The sequence below is a fragment of the Rhipicephalus microplus genome, chromosome 10, assembly GCF_043290135.1.
Source record: "Rhipicephalus microplus isolate Deutch F79 chromosome 10, USDA_Rmic, whole genome shotgun sequence".
Lineage (NCBI taxonomy): Eukaryota > Metazoa > Arthropoda > Arachnida > Ixodida > Ixodidae > Rhipicephalus > Rhipicephalus microplus.
The window spans coordinates 76,391,362-76,407,138 of NC_134709.1; positions in this window are offsets into that span (position 1 = coordinate 76,391,362).

A 15,777-nucleotide genomic window follows, 5' to 3' on the forward strand; every position below is an offset into this window, starting at 1 on the left:
CGCATGAGCGTGGTATGTTATGTTCTCACATGACACGTGTGTCCGGGTTATCATGTTTGCACCAGTCATATATTTCGTCATTCGTTGACGTCACATAACACCAAAGTTGGTATATGTGGAGCTAGCAAAACGGTCGCGAGCGCATCATGAAAAGCTCAATATACTCCTATGTAGCGTTGACGCGCGCACACGCTGGGCACAACCATCGTACGTTAGCAAAACGCTAGGCGCGACCAGCGTCCGTCGCCGCGGCTTGATGGCAACCGGTGCAAAGTGTGACATGCTGCATTTCACGCCAATGTGTTACCCACAAAACGCTTCATCTCCCTCTTTTCGTGACGGAGGGACGGCGGACGCGCTGAAACGCGCATGCATCAAAGCAACGCATCGCGGCGCGCGCCTGCGAGTATATCGCAGGACCGGCACCTGGCGTGGCAACGCCGGCGTGACGTGACGAAATTAACGCCGGCGAGCACGCTCACCACGTCACGTCGAAATGTATTGGCGCCTTGACTATAGCATGTAGTCATGTTCTCACATGACATGCATCTCATGATTATCATGTTAGCACCAGTCACATACCTTCGTCATTAATTGGCGTCACGTAATACCAAATTTGCCATTTGCGAAGCTATCGAAACGGCCACGAGCGCATCATCAGTGTTTCATGTAGTCATGTTGTTACATGATACTCATATCGTGATTATCATGTTTGGATGTGTCATTTACCTATGTCATTCGTTTGCGTGACATAATACCAAACTTGGTACATGTTAAGCTAGCGATACGGCTACGAGCGCATCATGAGCGTAGCCTGTAATCATGTTGTTAAATGACACGCATCTCATGTTTATCATGCTTGCACCAGTATCATACCTTCGACATTCATTGACGTCCCGTAATGTCCAATTTGCTATAAGTGAAGCTAGCGAAACGTCCACGAGTGCTTTATCAGCGTGGCATGTAGTCATGTTGTTAAATAACACGCTTACCGTATTTTTCATGTTAGGCTCTGTCGCTTGTGTTCGCCATGCAACCATGTCATACCATACAAATTTTGCAACATGCCATGTGAACGAAACCACCGCAAGAGCTGCAGGACCAAGAAATGTAAATCATGACATGCATGACATACATATCATGATATATGTTATGACTGATCAACCATGTTCTTCACAAATTCATGTTAAGCCATACCAAGTTTGGTATCGATACCATTATCGAAACGGTCAGGAGAGCTAAATGTTGAAGGCGGCTAGATAGATAGATAGATAGATAGATAGATAGATAGATAGATAGATAGATAGATAGATAGATAGATAGATAGATAGATAGATAGATAGATAGATAGATAGATAGATAGATAGATAGATAGATACGCTCAATGTTGTCGAAGTTCGCTAATAAATGCTTTGTATTAAAGATTGATGAGTGGGGCGAAGCCTAACAGGGTTTTATTGGTAAAACGTGAATCGTCCGTCCATCCATTCGTACAACTATATGTCTGTCTGTCTGTCTGTCTGTCTGTTTGTGCGTCCGTCCATTCATCCGCATCTGCTGAGTGAATCATCGAACTAAAGGGTAACGTACCAGGAGCTAGGAGGGACAGACCCACGGCTTTAGGAGCTTCGCTCCTAATAGCTAATTAGCCAGCCGCACGTGCTCGGGTGCTAGCGGGCCATGACAATAAAAATGACGCGCACCAGCCGAGTAGCGTGCTAGAATGTACAGGCTGAGGATGATGATTAACACGTGGCCTCGGGTTCAGCTGCGGTCGCGATGTTGTAAGACGCTCGGCCGGTGGTGATCTCACAAGCCACGGGGCTCATTATTCTGAAACAGACTTAGTGCAGGCACTAAAAGATTTAAAATAAACTTAAACACCCCGTGCATCTAAAAAAAAACGTGTGTACAACGTTTTTGACACTTTCATTGCATGGGTGCAAATCTGCTTTCAGTGGAACGACAAACAAAAATAAAAAAGATGCCTTTGGTATGAAAAGACCGCCCAAATTTGTCGACAGTCCTTGACGCGATGACTGCTTCCATCGTAACCAATGAAACGCAGTGCGCTGAGGAGCGGATTTCACTTTTTCGTCCTGTTGGCTCGTTTATAAGGGGGTGTCGCCGGAGCTCCGGAGCCTCGCGAAACTCGGCCGATCCTGCATAGCGCCCTAGAAGTAAAGTTTTCAGCCCGTTATGTTGTCAATATATACTCAAAGTATACGAAAAATTTGAGGACACTTCATAATCTCCAAAGTGCGTTCAGTGATAGTATAGGACTATTCGAGAGACTATGCCAGGTCTCCTTTTTTATTGTGCATATATAACCTTAGGTATAGCGTTAGGTGTGGGAAAATGCAGATTCTTCGGGAACCTCTCGGAACCACTTACCGTGGTATCACTTGCTGGAGCACCTATCCATCTGCGAAGTATAGTGGCGCTAGCTGGTTTCAGCCGTTTGCAGGTACTGTTTGTGCAGCGATTATAATCTGTGTGAATTATTAATTGAATGCTTGTTGTTATTCTTCATATTGTTATGTCAGAGAGAGCAGTGGTGTCCGAACACTGAATAAAATTTACCACGATGTTGAAGTTTTCGACACGAAACCAGTGACACAAGTGTGAGTCTGTATCATGACTGGGCTCAGACGGCGGGTCGGATGAATGTGAGCATGGTATATAAAATGCTTTCGCTCTGGTCTCTCCTCGAGTCGATAACCTGACAGCAGTCTGTGAAGGTAACTTCACGAGCCTTTTCCCATATAGTTGAGTACCTAGTACTCTAAATAGTTAACCACTTTTTCTAAACGAACAGGGCCTCATGAAATGTGAGACCCGCGGGTTGGCTTTATGCTCTCCCATAGCAGACACCCGGTACTTTAAATCGCTACCCCCCTTTTTCTAAACTAACAATACGCCTAACTTATATTCCCAACGCAGATCTTCTCATAAGTTGTAATAATGACCCGTCTACTTGCCTTACGAATACAGGATGCTTGTAGAACAATTATAAGTGCGTATAAGTGCCTCGGACACAAACTAAGAATGACGTTTAGGCTTGAAGGCATGTCGCTTACATAGGTACGAACCAATCCTACTAATACGACTTTCATTGGTTTTAACTCTCACCAGCATGAGCATAATATTATCCCAAGTTATATAGTGGAAATTGTAATATATATCAGTTATGCATTTGCAATAATATTTATACTTTGCAATTATAATCATATTATATATTTGCTATTAAAGCAGACCATGTGCCATTTATGGATAATTCAACTGAAACTCCACTTGAAGTTTAGGTTGCTTGTTGCTTCCGATTAAAATGACTTGTGGAATAGGTGCTTAGATATAATCTTGTGATTTATTATCCCAACTAGGCAATTCGTCCTTCTTCGTGCAAGTTAATGAATGGCCGTGATGTTGCCCGAAATTTTCTTCCACGTCCATGCTTGCACGTCTGTGATTGTTTTTCAAGAGAACAAAGTAGGCTAAAAACGCACACACAGAAGAAATGTATTGCTTTACTCTGTCACAGTTAGGGGCATCGGTAACCGCAAATCTCATGTTTATGCGTCATGAGGTAAACAATATCTTTCACATTGAAGCGAATTCAATGGTGGCGATCGTAACACAAGCGCTTCTCGGAGGTTCTTAAGGTAATCATGTCAGATTGTACTCGTGTTAGCTATTGTCTGTGTTAAACATAGCACATTGTTCTCCTGTGGATCGTTACCTTTGCGGTAAGTAGACTGTGCCTGCTTTGGATGGCTTACAATGCCCTACGTGTGACTACTTTACATCTGTGAACGTAGCAGGGTAATAAGACAGGCTTTACCACTTCGTGGGCTTCAGGTATTAGTCACCGCCAAGGTGATATATACTCGAGGGCTTATGCCATCACCGCAGTGTGGATAAGCGTAATCCACAAAAAAAGCGACTTATCATGCGGGATTAGCGTCTGGGGCTGTCACTTCGGTGACGCCTTCGTACTGACAGCAGCTGGCATTCAGTAAAGCTGAGATTATTTTCCAATCGTGAAATGCATGCGAGTCACCCAGTTCGTTTGCGTCACTTCCACGTGCTCACGTATTGAAGGGCGAATTATTCTTTTTGAGTGCTTAGAATGACAGAAAATGAGCAAAAATTTCCTTGTGAATATTGAACACACCTACAGAGCAGCAAAAGGGCAAAGTCACGTGTTGGTCTTCTGGAACTGAAAAACCAAAAAAAAACAATAGGACATGGTGATATAGGTGCACGTGGAATAAAATTCGCGCAGCTCTCTCCAAACTAGTTTGGTATGAAAAAAACGTGATATGTAAACACCCCATGAAAAAGAGTAGCGATGTTCTTGGTACAAAGGTCCGTTCGTGGAGTCATGAATACAATATATTTGTTTTTTAAATATTCATTTGCTAAATAGAAAAAAGTTTTGTTGAACGGTATTGTAAGCTATTAAGTAAACTGTGCGTGATTGCGCTGATCTACGTCATTAAAAAACTTCACAAAGCTCTCCTCGGCAGATTCCTTTATAGAGCTGTACGGTGTGCTGACCAATGCATACTCGCGTCGGTGTGCATACTCGCGTCAGTGTGCAGTGTTGAGGTAAACTTGCCAAGTGCATTAAAAAGACCAGCCCCTTTAGTTTAGTTTCTGCGCCGGCATCCATCGTAGTTCACTTATTCCAATGCGAAACGTAATGTTGTAATTAGCGAAATGCTTAAAGAAGCGCGCTGTGAAAATGAATATAATCACATAAATGAGATATTATGGGTAATTTGTTAATATCGTCCATGAGCTTTTTTTCATTGAAAGATCTTTTATACATGAATGCAATTCTTTTTTTGGATGCAACAAGACTGTGAAAACCACTTTTTGGTCTAAAATTACGACACTACGAACCACGTATACGGAATGCATTGGAAAGTCATATTTCCTGCCTTCTGATAACCTTTAAATGAAAAACAAACGATCATTTCATCGGTTCAGTTGGTTAAAAAATTCATATAGGTTATATATTGAAAGATTTAGCTGCATACAGTGTGGGCAAGCGAATAGCTTAGCCTATAGTATTTCAGATTCCGATTTTCAATTATAGTATAGCCCATTCCGGCACAATTTGAACACCGATATTTCCGAAAAACTACCAAAAGGATCTATGGAATAAGACATTCCACTACGGTCCACGCATGTTGTTTTTTACGCCTCTTTGCTTCAGGCTACTGCAATAACCTCTCTAAATTACCGCGCGAAAGCTGTTATGAGATGACTAGTGTTCAAAGTCGGGCTAGTTGGTTCGCCCTTTATAGGTGGAAATCCACGCATTACAAATTCATTTTAACAATATTGAAAGTTTCACAAATTCGGAAACCATATATCCCAATTGTGCTCTCCAGGGACAATCGTGTGACAACAAAACACTCAACTACTTGTATAAGCGCCCTCTTTGTAGAAGCTGTGGCTCCTTAAATGATAATTTGCATAATGTTTTGTAGAAGATATATTGGCGCCCAAATTCACGCTTTAAATTGATTTGAAACTTTGCATCAGTGTTGTCAACACTAGGCGCTGTTGGATTGAATATTAGAGGTACTACAGCGTCCTGGAAATCGGGCCATTTTTTTTCTGTAGTCTTTATATTGTGGTCTTGCAACCGTAGGATGGTAAACTAACTGACAATTCAACTCCCGCAGACTCACACTGACTGATATTAAGACATGAGTCTGTGTCTAAGTGAGCCCGAGTGATTATAATTCGTACAGATTGAGTCCGAAGGAACTCTGTCGAACTGAGTGTGCCTGAGATTGAGTGAGTCCTGTTGAGGAAAATTGTGGCGGCTCTGAGCCCGAGTGAGTCCCAAGCGTAGAATATATTTTTGTGAGTGAGTTTGAGAGAACTCCGCATATTTTGCCAGCCTATGCTTTCGACCCTCCTTTTTTCTACATTTGTTAGGTGTTAGTGCGAGAGGCAGTTTCATCCTTAAGCCCCGCTTTCAAAGCCGGCAAAGCCGGAAAGCGCTGTTCGAGATCGTTATTGAAAAGGCTCTCCTACAAGCGTATTCCCGACAATGGCATTACGCCACACAGGGACAAACTAACACTTTTGGCACTACTTCACGTCCCACTTTAGCAGTGTAACCTCCGCATTCACAAGCGCTCCTCGACTCGGCTTCCGCCCTTCACTTGACAGAGTTGAGCAATGCGGCACCGCTTGGGTGAAAATGACGCTGTGCTATCAAGAATCGCAGCAGATTATCGCTGATATGCAGTGACTTGCCGTGCCTAGAGAAGGCGCTCCCATCGGCTTTCTCAAGTGAAGGTGAAGCGTTAAGTGAAGCGACGTTCTAGAATGCGGGGGTGAGGCTGCGTGTCAGCAACGATAAAGTTAAGGCACCCCGATAAGCCATTGCCTCTATTTTTTACAATTTCCAAACTTTTACAGAAAAAAAACTGCCAACCATTCTTTAACACCTTAACTAACCTGTAGGGCAATCAAGCGTTGCTAAAATTTTCAAATTCCAAATAAATATTTACATGGGTGAAAAAAAAAACTCCTTGCCTTCACTGTATTAAGCGTTTCTACTCTGAACTGATTGCACATCTGCTTTATTTTGCTTTAGTCTAATTCGGCGTCCTTTAGACAACGAGTGAACTTAGCGGATGCAAGGAAACATTGGTTGTGCACCTCACTCTCCTCGCTTTTCCCTCTGGGAGAAGTGAGGATGCCACGCGTCAACGCATTAGTTCACCGCTTGGAGGTTCATCTGATGAGCACGTCCTGAAAGCTTTAAGAAGAAGTCGTGCCACGTCTTTCTTTTTTTTTACCTTTGCATGCACGCGTTCTCTTTTCGATGATTGCAGGCAGAATGATAATGTGAAAATTAAGCAGGCAACGCGAGGGCGTTAAGCAGCTCCACTCAGTCCGTGTGTCTTTCCTCTCGCCGTGATGGCTTGCTTGTTTGTTGGTTGTTTTGCTGATCGCATTTGCAGTGAGAGCCTTCCTTCAGAAAATTGGTTTCCTGTCGATGACTGATTCTAAATGGAGCTGCAGTAATCGCTTTACTGAACTCGCATGAAAGGGAGGAGTACGTAGTTTTTTTCCCCTGAAATCAGTCATGTTCCAGAGTTTCTTATTGCTTTTTGTTCAGTCTCAACGGGTGAACATGCGATTTTTTAAAGACGATAGTCTTTCTTGGGGACCTTCGACGCCAAACCTTTGGTCTGTCTGTCGGTCTGTACGTGTGTTTGTGTTCAGAAAAAGTTGTTAACGATTTAGAGTGCTCGGTACTCTACTATGAGAGAGCAAAAAGCCGTCCCATGGGCCCCACCCGGAACAGAGCCCTATTGAAAACGGAGCGTACGTTTCGCACGCAAACGAGTTTTTGTCTGTTTGCCAGCGGTAACAATCCCCTAATGGCACCACACGATACCTCAAACAGCCAACCCTACCCGCAGCGCCCACCAATATTTCTCAAGTTTCAGCGTTCATAATTGTGTGTTTGTCTATTAAAAACAATTATTGCGCATATCTGAGGCACCACAACAGCACCTCGATGCTTTTTATGTGTGCCTTTTTATTAGAAAAGGAACACACAAGTAACTCTAAGGACCGTAGAATTTATCAACCTGCACTGACAGTGCAACGCGATGCTCAAAAAGGCAAGTGTTTCCAACGCTTTTCTAAAACTACACGGTGGTGGCACCTGCCCATCGCTTTGCGCTCTACGCTTTATCGCCTCCTAGACAGGCGCGCAACTTTCTCCGCGGGTGCGCACGTCTTCCTTCGTTTTCGAAGATAACTGCAAGATGGCGCTCATGTCTAACTTCCTTCGATGCGCTCGTTTGCCTTCGCTGAGAGGATCGAGACTCTCTAACGCAGCGCTTCCAGAATACGATTCACCAATTTTCTCGCACAGAACATCAAATAAACGTTTTGTTCACTCTCTCTACACCCAAGACTATCGTCTTTCGACGACATATGCAGTGAGACATGCAGATACGGGGACATTTTTTCGTTGTCTTCTATACTTCCAATATTTATATGAATAATTCACAGTAGTGGCATCAAGCGACAAGATGTCGTATGATGAACAGCTCGACTTCTGCGAAGTGAAGTACTCAAAGAGTAAAACAAGACATCTGTTCTTTCACACAACCTCTGCTGTAAAGAACTGCCAGAAATAATCGCATCAATACGTTGAAAGTATGGCCGCTAAACTGAACATTTCTTCCTATATCAGTGTTCAATTAAAAATTACGCCGATGTAGCAAAAACTGTAGACACACACAAAAAAAACTATTTGCCTTAATTAAATCTAAAATATAGCGTTTCAACCCATGACTCCATTATATGTCATTGTAGGTTCTTTCAGACCTAAATTTTCTGTATAGTGGTACACTGCTAAATGTGAAGGGGGGGGGGGGATAATCTGAAAGCGTTTCCTCTTTCGCGGACTGCAATCCTAGGTTAAGCCAAATAGAAGTGTTACTGTGTAAGACGTTATCGTGTTTGGACTTGCTTAATTAAGTGGGTTCGCGACGAAGAAGACATTGCGAGGCTCTTGAATTTCAGTCTATCTCAGGTACATTTCTTATTAGCCTGATGGCGTTAAAGAGCTCGAGTTAGGTTACCTGTTCGGAAGGTGGTGCCTACGAGGCCCGATTGCGCTGTTGTGGTACACTATTCATGGCAAAGCTGAAGCATCCTTCAGTTTTTTTTGTTAGCTCTGTTCTGTTCCAAATTTATTTGTTTATTCGTATTTCTTTCGTGAGGCGGTGCTGTTATTCAGTTCAGGCATGATCTTTCTGTACTCCATCATTATTACATGATTTTCAATGCTTTGTTTACAACATATACCACAGCGTAGAAGAGTTAGATAAGGCAGGTATGAGGGGGAACTTGTCATAAGCAACAAGAGCAACACAACTAAGTGAAGAGACAAAAGTTAAAATCATAATAATCATAAAGTGGGGCTTTTTGATTTACGATGCGGTCTTTACAAACCACAAAAACAGTGTAGTGCAAAAATACAATGATCAATTACGAATACTTTTTCTGTTGAATGAAGCAGGCGCAATCAATTTGGACTACCTCCATTGGCAATGTTTTTGATTCCGATATTATCTTTGCGGAGACAGATAACTTCATTTATTAAAAGGGATGATTGATGCGTAGAACTCGCAGCTTGAATGATCGTGGCACTTTGCAGTGCACTTTTATGCTTGCCTTGTATATATCCAGTTCCATGCACTTCTATCAGTTTTACACTCGAGTAAGCATTTTTTCCTAACATGACATTGTAGGTGAGGCCCTCCTGGTTCAGTATACAGCGCTTTGCGAAAGAAACTGGAGATTATTTTTTTAGGTTTCTGTTTCTTCTCTTGTAAGCTTTCTAATCACTCTCATAGAGCGACCGTTAAAAAGCACACCATCCAAAACTCAACATTGCAAGCCATCATGACGAAGCGAATTCCTCTATATATTTCAGATCTGTCCGCAAGCAATGGGACTATATGACCAGGAACAAACCTGGTCTAACCGTCCCTTTACTGTATTTGTTTAGCGTGGCAGCCATGATGAGTTCCCGTGTGACGAAAGATTTTCAATTAATGAAAACGTCCAACTATCGAAGGCGTGACCACTGACCAAGAAGTGATTCGAACAAAACTAGGGCTTTAAAAAAATTGGCGGATGGTACGTACAGTGGGAATTGATGATACGCGAAACACGAAGGGGAAAGCTTGATCTGTCACTTTAAAATCAGCACAACGTTACGAGGTGGAGGTAATACCAAATTTGGTATATGCATGTGACGCTAGCGAAACGGCCGTGAGCGAATCATGAGCGTGGCATGTAGTCATGTTGTTACATCACACGCATGTCACGATTTTTATGTTAGGGTCAGTTGCTTGTGTTCGCCACGCAATTTTGTTTATACCATACCAGTTTTGCAACATGTCATGTGAACGATCCACCGCAAGAGCTGCAGGACTATAAAATGTAAATCCTGACATGCATGACAAACAAGTTATAGCGAAATAACTCATCGCCCAGACGTGAAAGAGAGACGTCCGTTTTATTGCCAATTCTAGCGGCGAACTGCCCCGACCACGTGCGCGTGCCCCGAATCACCCTCTGCTTCCTCTTCTTCGATAGAGTGCAGCACGCTCCATAGTTCTTCCGTTATTGTTTTCCAACATCCTCCCAGGGGGGCCCAAGATTAATCACACGCGTCGAAGGGGCTTCTGCGGTAACAATATGGTCTGACAAAGATAGGTGGGCGGCTCGCTGGCATGTTTTCTGCCGGCCAACTGCAAGGTGTTGGCGATGACGAACCTTGCATTGCGATACATGTTCTTTCGAAAGGCCCAAAGCGGAGAGATGGTGTCGTAGCGAGATGTTTTGATCCGCCGATAAGCAATGGGACGGTGCGAAGTGCTTGAGCTTGTCGGGATCGCTGTTCCGACATCTTCGTAGTGTAATGCCTAACTGAGTTGCGTTAGCGGGACGATTTTTACAGTTTCCCGGTGATACTAGTGTTGAGCCAGCCTTATAAGCCTCATGGGGTTCCTCCAGCCGAACCATACATGTGTCTTTTCCGCCGGATGGCGTACGGTGAAATTGAGGCAAGTAGTCCGGAGAATCCCCCTGTTCCAAGTTGCCCTTATTGTAGTGATCGTCCTCGAAGGAACTGTTGTGCTCCTATCGTGCTCCTATCGTTCTTGTGGTCTGTGGTCGAAACGTTCTTGAGCGGGCTTTCGCAGTTGACCAACACGTAATTTCTTGCACGCCGCTCTACTTGCTTCCGGCAGCGCCTGAGCATCGCGGTCATTGATTTGCGGCTGTCGTACACCTTCACGTACTCGACACCGACCATTATAAGGCCCATAGTAATCCTGGCATACTTCAGAGCGGTGTACTCGACGTGACGAATGTCGAAGACATGACCATTACCGGTCTGGAACACGTCGTGCAAGGTCGGTGTTACCACCATGGCGCTGTTGATGACGAAAAGTTGTGAATTCATGACGACTGTCGACTCACTGGCTTGGCATCTCAGATTGTTTCATCGTTCTGTCGCTGACTACGACATTATCAAGTTGGTGCCACTTCTTTCCCTGCTAGAATGCAGATTGGAAGTTGTGCTTCTCAAAGGTTCGAGAATGCATTCCATCGATTCCGATGGCATCGAAAGGTGACAGTGACGATACGTCGATGTTCGTAGCAGAACCGTGACTCACGGCAAACAGCGCGCTAGACGGGGAGCATAAGTCGGACGTCATAGGGCTTTGCACCATCCATCCGAAAGTAGTTTGGATTGCAGTTATACAACTGCTGATCCGATAGATTTTCTCAGTGGCAACTTGCCAATAAGCGTCAGATCAGATGGGGACACTTATCTCTTTGGGTTCCCATGCATTTGGTTGACGGCTGTCAGCTGCGTTGTACCCACGTTCATAGAGCCAGTGCAAAATGTTGGAGTCAAGTGGTGGGCTTGTGACGGTGCATACTTTCGGAATTATTAATGCTTCCACGGTTATTGCGGAGTCGTCGAACTGGCTGCACAGTCGCACGTTCACACGCTCTGTGTAGATTCGTCTTGGTGACCTTGAGTCGCCGAACATGACGAGAGATAGCTCTTTTCTCGCGACGGAGCACTGAAGAATCTTTGACAGGTCTTCACGAATGTATGACCGCTGACTGCCGCTATCCAACAGTAATCGCACAAGGAGTCGTTGGTTTCCAAACTCTGCCCAAATTCAGCCTGTCTGCAATAATACACTAGCAGATTCGATGTGACTGTCTTGGGCGGTCGCGACGGTTCGCAGGACACCTGACGGGGTTTTATGAGACGCGGGTGACTTATTTTTTGGCCGTGGACGTCCCGCTTGCTTGCATAACTCGCAGAGAATCCTCAGGTGGCTCCGCAGGCAGCTACCACACTTGAGGTCGGTAGATTTTCGGCACAATCTGGCAATGTGATTGCGTGTTTCGCAGCGAAAGCAACAATTGGCGTAGTGCAGCCTTGCTCACTTTTCCTCAGCTGATAGGTTGGCGTTGCAGACAGCGATAGCATGATCGTTGGTTTGACATAGTGGGTATGGCGGTCTAACGAGCAATGTTGATCCGGTTAGTGCTGACAATGATGGCATGCGTTTCACGGCATTCACTTCTTCAGATATCTGCTTTCTGGGTTCATGTTGTGATGCACGACGAGACTGTAGCTGGCCCTCTTCCCGTCCACTTGAATGCGGAGAAACGTTAGTAACCCCACGGCTAGCCGCGTTCGGTCTTCAGGGGTTTCGGCGATGCTGGAGGAGCACTTTGACTTCTTGGATTTCTGTCTGTAGGTAATGGCAAGATCTTCTGGGAGACATCGCACCAGGACACGGTTTAAGACCACGGCGTACTGGTCGGGCGCAGCTACGAGGCCTTTCAAGGCACCAACGTGGAACTGCACAATATCGGGCAGCAGACGAAGCTTTCAGACGTCTGATGGGTTTTCCTGGGGCCTAGCGCAAGGAGATGATCAACATGCTCATTCACAAGAAAATACTGGCGTCCAAAGTGATCCGTGAGGCTCTTGATTGCAAGTTCGTAATTTTGCTTCGTTAGACGAATGCCTTCGAGAGCTCGCTTCGCGCTCCTGGTCAAGCAGGTGAGGAGGTACTTAAATTTTTTGATGCGCGGAAGCTCGGTATTCTTGTGGATGGTAGAATCGAAATGGTCCCAAAAATACTGCCATCCACAGAGACTACCATCAAAAGTCGGTATCTGCAACTTCAGTAGTTGAACTGAACGCTGACGGCGCTTTCTCACCTGGCCTGCTGCGTCGGCGGAGTTCAATTATTCGGGGTTGCTGGGCCCAGGTTAAGTTGCTTAGGCCTGCATTCTGGCCGTCCTCTCACATTCTTGAAGCCAGAACTTGGCGCGCGACACCGCGTAGAGAATTTTCTCGTTGTATTCCTGCGCTGTTTTTATTTCACGGGCGAGAATTTCTTCATCTGTGGTCACAAGAATGATGTCATCGAGCTTCGACAGTACTGCCTCCTTGTCTTTGGGGTAATCCATGTGGCTGTTAATCTGAGAGGTGTCAGGATCCGGTTGCTACAAGAGGTCTGTTAGAATTGCAAGGGCTCGGGTGACACCAGATCTGATTGAGCCGCGCTTCTTCCGAAGTTGGTCAGAGTTCGCCATGGCTGGAACGTGAAAGGAAGTCTCTCGAGGGGCAGTCCCGGGTTTCGCAGCACCAACAATATAGCAAAATGACTCGTCGCCCAGACATTAAAGAGGGACGTCCGTTTTATTGTCAATTGTAGCAGCCAACTGCCCCGACCACGTGCGTGTGCCCCGATTCACCCTCTGCTCCCTCTTCTTCGATAAAGTGCGGCACGCTCCGTAGATACTCCGTCATTATTTTGCAACACATGTCACGATTTTCATGCTATGACTAGCCATATATGTTCTTCATGCAGTCATATTATGCCATACGAAGTTTGGTATCGATACCATTATCGAAACGGCCACGACAGATAAAAGTCGTAGGCCGCTAGATAGATAAATAGATACGCTCAAAGTAGCCGAAGTTCGCTAAGAAATGCTTCGCAATCAATAGTGAGCAGATTATCACTGTTACATGGCCCGGGGAGCATAACTTTTTCCATTGGACTCGCTACCCCTTCGTTATTGATGAGTTTAGGGCTGAAATATCCGCGAGCCAGCTATTTTTCTTTACCCGACACTATTTTATATCTGATGCTGCCGCAATGTAGTATACTAGTGTGTTCTTTAGAGCGCATGACCACGCATCCTCTTTCGCAGAGATTCCACGCTGCATTTATCAAATACCTATGATTCCAGTTTTGAGATCCCTGTACTGGTTTACTGGGCTTGTACAACTGTAAACGAAATTGTAACTACTGATGGCATCCAGGCTGTCATCGCAAATGTGTACGGGCGCATCACTATTGCAAGTCATAACTGACAGGCCGGGTGCGTTGAGGTTACAAGAAGTGTTATGAGGTGTAACGATGTTGCTCATTTGTAGGCGTTTATTATACAATGTATAACGCTTCGCATCATATTTTTGTGTTCACGTGAGTCGAGTTGTATTTTTAGCGGGAAGCTTGATTCCTCTGTTTGGCTTAATAAGCAAATGACTACCTCAAAAATGAACTTGTGAGGTCAAATAAATGGTAGTGCCTTTTCTTATTTTCATCGTAGCCCAGAATTGTAGTTGCATTTTCATTTGATATCAAGATCAAAGCACATTTGGAAGCATATCCTAACAATATATGTTTGCATTTGCAAGAATCGACACGGTGTCGCTCGTATGATATTGACTTCTAGTGCAGTTCTAAGACACTTATTCATGCGGGAGATGTGAACTCGAAAGATATTGACGGCACGAATTTTCAACACCGAAAGCTGTGAGACACTACCGCAATATATTTCCTGCATTCCAACATATGGTCGCACAAGAGTCAACCAAGGCACTCCCACACAACGCTGGCTAGCAAGGAACCCCTCTGGACGAGGCACTCACGCGGCTGATGGGTGTGCACCAATGGGCAACCGTCAAGAAATACAGCCTTCTAAGAAGGCGTTGACGCCCATAGTGAAGTACCTTCGGACTTCCACAGTTTTCCTTTCACAGTTCAGAATATCGGGAAAACCTCGTCCAGAGCTTTATACACAAAGAGGTGACTCTGAAGCACCAGCCACATATTATAATTCAATATATAGTATAAACGTAACGCGAAATATTCAGCTTCAATATACAAATGAAGACTATTTATATAGCGAAATTGTCAGGTTATGCGTGTAGGTCAATAATTGAGGTCAGGGTACTGTTTCATGCAGCTGCACCGGTGGCGTCAGGTGGCTGAAATTTTCCGGAGACCTCCACTACAGCGTCTGATAACGCGAGTCGCTTCGGGACGTTAGGTCACGCAAGTTCCCCAACCAGTCGATTAATATGCTTAATTTACGAAAAAAGGACATGCGTGTTTCACGCTTTTTTTTGCTTGCTACACGAATGAGTTTTGAGCAGTCTTAGTATTGACGCGCGAAACAAGTGCTGTTCACTATTGCTGAATGCGCGAATATCACAAAGGCAACTACACGTCTTTTATGGGGGCCGCTCGACAACGTATCGATGCTCCAAAGATTTGCCAAATATTTGTCGTGAAATATATGAGAAAAACTAAATCAGTAATGACAGTAATAAAGAAATTAACATGGTACCGATGACACTTCTAGTCATTCGTGAAAATAGCTAATGACTTTAATCTTTGTAAGTCTTCCTTATCCATTTACGTTCATCGTTAAAGGCTCAAGCCCACAGTCGGCCATTAGGGGACAATCATTTTGATTTTACGTTGTAAAAAGCTGCATGGTAGATAATTTCTTCGACGCTGATTACGCGTACTTAGAACTTCGTCATTGTTTCAGAGAGGGATTTAGGGTTTGGAAACCTTTTTTTCCTTCGGAGCGCTAACTTAAGCCACAAATATGTGGCGTAAAAGGCTTGAGTTTAGAAAAATTGGCACGATAGAGCGATTACGAAAATGAGATTGTTGGATTACGAAATGAGATTGTTGAAGTTTCGGGTCGTTTAGAATGGAACAATCGCCTGCAACTACGAAAGAAACGCGAGAAAGGGCAGGGGGAAGTGGTCATCGCTTCTAAATCTCTTTCAGACGTGGAATGGAATGAAAAAACTTTATTTCGGTCCTGCAGGACGCGCTTAGCGTGTAGCGGGCGTCTCCC